Consider the following 5,109-nt stretch of genomic DNA (forward strand, 5'->3'; position numbering starts at 1 on the left):
TGTCGGAGTTACCTTTCCACTGTGAGTCCACGTACGTCCAAGGATCATATCATATTCTGGATCTTCCCGAATTATGTAAAATTTGGTTTCTGTCCAGGTTGAGTCCATCTTCATTTGTGAGAGTAATGTATCCATAAGCATCTCTGGGCGTCCCTTCATGATCCATAATTGAGGTTGGAGCATGGATAGCTTCTTGTCGAGTGACACCAGCAGCTCTGAGAGTTTTTAGAGGGATAATATTGACAGCAGTGCCAACATCAATCAACGCTCGTTTGAACTCATTTCCTTTGAGATGGACTGTGGTGAGAAGTCTCCAGTCATACATCTCGTTGTCTGTTACTGAAGCATCAGGGAGTGTCTCCTGGATCAACAAACGCTTTCCTGACATGATGTGATTTAATGCAGCAAACATGTCTTTTCTTTGAGCCTTTGATAGGTACAACAATTCACAGGCGTGTTCGATTAAGTATTGAACCGCTTCTTTGACAGGTGGCTCAGAGAGAGTAAAGGTTCTTACCGGGAGAGGGTCTCTGTGTACTCCTTCAGTCCCCAAGTTAAGCTCCCCTGATTCAACTTTTTCTTGGAATATGCTACACCAAATTCTGGGATTAGAAACAGAACTGGGCTCTTGCCTGTTTCAAAAAGGGGTGTTACATTTTTTTTGTAACAACAACAGGGCCGTCACGAATTTTGGGTTGTAACAGCATTTGTAACAGGCAAGAGCCGTTACTACGTGGCAAGTCGTAACAGCCAAGAGAAGTTACGAAATTTTTGTAACCTGACACTCGTGACACCTTCTAGCCATTACGAATTTTTTGTAACAGCAAAAACAATTACTGCCAGTCAATATTGACCAGGGCCATATTGACCGGCAGTACATTTTCTGCTGGAAAAACGCCGGAATTCCAACAACCTGCCTACCCATTTCATTCCATCACAATCACATCACATTCATATCACAGTCACATTCAGTCAATTTTTATAGCTTTCAATCAAAGAATAACATAAATTCTTCTAAGTACCAAAATTCTTGTAAGTATCAAATTTTAAGTTAAAAAACTTGCTGAGTTCATAGAAACTTCCTACATTGTAACTTAAAAAACTTACAACATTGAAAAGCAACAATCAGAGATGCCAGTCAGTTCATAGATATTCATAAGCCAAGGGGACTTCCATGCCGAAGGATACTCAAATCCTTTCTTGATAAAAGGTTTCCCACCAAACCTGAAAATCAAGATATGTGAATTAGATGAGGCAAAGCAAAGTCTATCGGTACTATAAACAAGATGTTACCAAGAACCACATAACCTCAATGAAAAATAAACATGTCAGTAGTGTCAATCCACTCCCAAAAGAGTATATAGTTAAGTATGATGTAATCATAAAGGACTTACGAGCTGATATTCTCAGTGTCACCATCGATCCCAGATTTATCCCACACGTCAGATTAGTGTTATGCTTCACTCCATTGATGTTGTAATTCGATGACCCACTATCGGGAACTTTAAAATACAAAGCACCGGTTAGCCTCTAGTTCATCATATACAAAACACCACAAGGAAAACATCTACCATACAAATCAGTTCAAGACACTTTGCAACCCACCTATTATATTTTAAAGAAGTGAATCAAGTTTCACTGACTTCAAAAACATGATTACAGTCACTAATAAGTATAGTATATGTGGAGCTGGCCAGTACCCCGGGATTCATGTTACTGTGCACCAAACCATTTAAAGAGGCACTCAGCTTTAACTCTAAGCATCTGCCACACACCTAACTTATAAGACTTTGGAAGTTCCGGGTCAACGTTGACTTTGAAACAGACATGAGTATTAAGGGGTTCGGGACCTAAAAAGAAAGCACTCAATGCTCTTTAACTCATGTCAACTCAGGTGATTACCAAGATGTTGTTCAGTATTAAGGGATTATGTTCAACTATCAATAGACTGACCTTTTTCTTAGCATCTTGGAATAATGCACGAACATGGAGAGCACCAGCTATCAAGGGTACTTGAAGAATACTCCCACTCCCTGCGACAAGCAGCAATCATGTTAACACTTCTGTTAATATTGTCTTGGTAACTGTTAACAACACCAATCCAAGGGAACTGTAGTCGATATCATTTTCCTTCTAATATCTGGTGAACCCCAAGAATGTCAATCAAGACATTACCCTGTCAACCAATCTAAGAACTTTAAATTCTTAAGAAATACCCTGAATCATACTTGGAAGTTGGAACATCTCTTCCACCTCGTAATTTGAATACTAATAAAAGACAAAACATCTCTATGACCGCAGGATCATCTCTATGACCGTAGGATATGTTTAGAGAGTATAACGAAGAACTGCAAGGCAGTAAGCAACTTACATCAACAGCGTCAGTACCCTTATCTATGAGATCTATCTTTGTCAAGACCCCTAAACTGATCTCTCCTAAAAAATGCAAACAGAAAATACTATGAATAAGGAACTGGGTCGTAGGACTATACCTTCTCAATAAATGAGCAAACCATGTTCTCAATATTCACATTGATGCTATCAGATTATAAAGAAAACCATCTACAGAGCCGGGTTTACCAGTGAATTCCATATTAAGAAAATAAGTTGAATCATAATATATCATGAATTACAGCAAGAGAACTAGGAGCATCGATCTACAATTCAAACCTGACGAAAATGTAAATGATTCAATGAAACATACCAATGACAACTTTTGTCAACCCAAGTGTATTAGTGTCCCTTACCATACTAATGTTTGAGAATATAACAAATTAGTTTGTTACAATAAACTAGCAATATAGCATCCCCTAATACACATCACATGCCATAACCCAGTAATGTAATTCATTCGGTAAAAAGAAAGTAAAACTCACCTTTCAATAACTGATACTAAATTTGTTGGGTGATATTTGTCTTTCAGCCTATATCCAAAACCAAATTCAGTCAGAATATACAAAAGATGAAATAAGCACAAACAGCTGCGGTCAAAATGAACAAAATGTATTTACCACTCGTCATCCTTGTGTGTATCAAAGAAAGTACGTTTCTGAGTAGAAATGTACTCTGATATGTATTCCTGATACCTAAACAATCAAAAGTAGATTTTACTCCATCGTAAATAAATGCATAAACAAAGCAAATCAATTTATGTATCAATCTGCGACTGCCCTAATATACCTGCGCTCAGCTTCAGCCGGCAGTATGTCATCTTCAAGATCTTGAATAAATTGCTTATACGACATTAAGCCTTCCCTGTAACCATTTACAAATAGATCATTTACCTAATAGAAACATATTTGAGAAGCCAAATCGAAAGCATCATGTAAACCAAGACAAATGCAAGACAAACCATGAAGTAAGAAAGGAACCAAACCAAGCTATGTATAGAATTTTTTAAAGTGCCATGGTGCAAGTTAAAGGATCAAGGTTACGTATATAATTAGATAGACATCTAGACATCCTCACATCAGGAGACAGTGATGCATAAACACATACCAAATGCAAAGTAGTCCTGCAAAGGACCAAATATTTCTTTGTTCTCCCTCAGTTGATATGCCTAAAGGATAAACATCCAAACAAGAAAGGTACAGGTTGCAAATTGTTATGCTAAGCAGAAGATGGTTTATTACCAAAGACATAACCTCAATTAGTTTGAACTAGTAGCTTCCACAATCATCAATTTTTCCAGAACAGTAGTGATGACCATTAAGTTCATAACTAATGGCTGGAAATGTGCATCCCACTACTAAGAAAAGGTTCCAACTGAATCTGTCCCTGATTTGCAACTATTCCTTCTAACTGAAGAGTACATCCTCATAAACATATACCATGAAAGATTCTCAAAGAACTATTCAGCGAAGAGAAAAAAAGAAGTAACTCAAAAATTGAGAAGGTGATATGTGTTTTGCAAAAGTTTGAACCACTTAACGTGGAAATATCTAATAAAGGGCGATAAGGAAAACAAACGAAGACCGTGACCAGCTCTGTAAGTCAAAAATGTGGGTGAAATTCACACATGAAACAAGGAAATCAGAACTTCTAATTGATCTAGACAACAGAGACTCGAGAGCCAACAGCAACGTGTTTGTCAGTTTATTGTCAGTCAACAACAACTTCTTAGTAGCTAGCTCCAACAAAAAGTGAGTAAGAACTGAATTTAACTTCCATTACCAGCAAACTTCTCCTTCTGCTAATCTCAGTATCACTCAATCAAGCCCCTTCCAAATGCATCATCCACACAAAATTGACCACTCCCTCTACTTCTTAACATGAACTGCAAACAACCATAGATCAAACATTCTAACTTCAACTACCAATCAATCATAAAAACAAACAAAAAACCCAAAAACATCAAAATTACCTTAGAAGTAGTTAGAACAGCAGCATCAGCACTACCAGAAGCAATCCAGAGCCAATCCCAACCCCTTGTAGCTTCTCAGTTAACTTATCAACTTCATTCCCATCTGCATCTGAATAAAATTCCCTAAATCAGAAACCCAAATCTCATAATCGATTAAACAAGAAACCCTAAAACAAATACCTAAATCTAGCTGAAAATAAATCGAAATCAAAACCAAAAACAGATACCTAAATTAAACAAAGTAGAACAGATGTTTTCTCACGATTAGCTGAGAGTGAAGACCAGTTCTTCCAAGTGCGAACTCCGACGAACAAACTAAAATCGAATCATAATACAGACTGAAACCCTAAAATCGATTTATAAATCCCTAAAAATCCTATGATAGATGATGAAGAAACTGAATCGAAACTGATTCATCAAACTCGATCTAGTTTTATCGACTGAGAGGAAGAGAAGATAGGATGAGAGCAGAAGAGAGAAAAAAAAGATGCGAAAAATGAAATTCTCGATCTAGTTTCAGTAGGGTATACATAAATCACGCATGTGAATCACACACGCATGAGGGGAAATATCCTCTAATGTTACTCCTCTTGGGTGGAAACACAATGGTACGCGTGTAAATGGCACACTCATAGACTCCAGGTGTTACAACCCAGGTGTGACGAAGCGTGTGGCTGGCACGCTTATAAAAATATTTGTAACGTCTGGCCTCTGTTACGAATTTAGTAACGGGCATTGATGTACAA

At 37.5% G+C, this 5,109-nt stretch overlaps 1 long non-coding RNA gene across 1 annotated transcript; it reads right to left on the reverse strand.

Moving 5' to 3' along the window:
- Positions 1–904: 904 nt before the first annotated feature.
- Positions 905–4,830, reverse strand: LOC113315067. The gene is made up of 9 exons (XR_003342715.1): positions 4,591–4,830; positions 4,364–4,472; positions 4,174–4,276; positions 3,181–3,255; positions 3,012–3,086; positions 2,877–2,924; positions 1,954–2,033; positions 1,395–1,502; positions 905–1,224 (listed from the first exon to the last, which is right to left on the reverse strand). It is a non-coding gene; the product is annotated as an uncharacterized LOC113315067 (long non-coding RNA).
- Positions 4,831–5,109: the final 279 nt, after the last annotated feature.

Source organism: Papaver somniferum, chromosome 10, assembly GCF_003573695.1.
Source record: "Papaver somniferum cultivar HN1 chromosome 10, ASM357369v1, whole genome shotgun sequence".
NCBI lineage: Eukaryota > Viridiplantae > Streptophyta > Magnoliopsida > Ranunculales > Papaveraceae > Papaver > Papaver somniferum.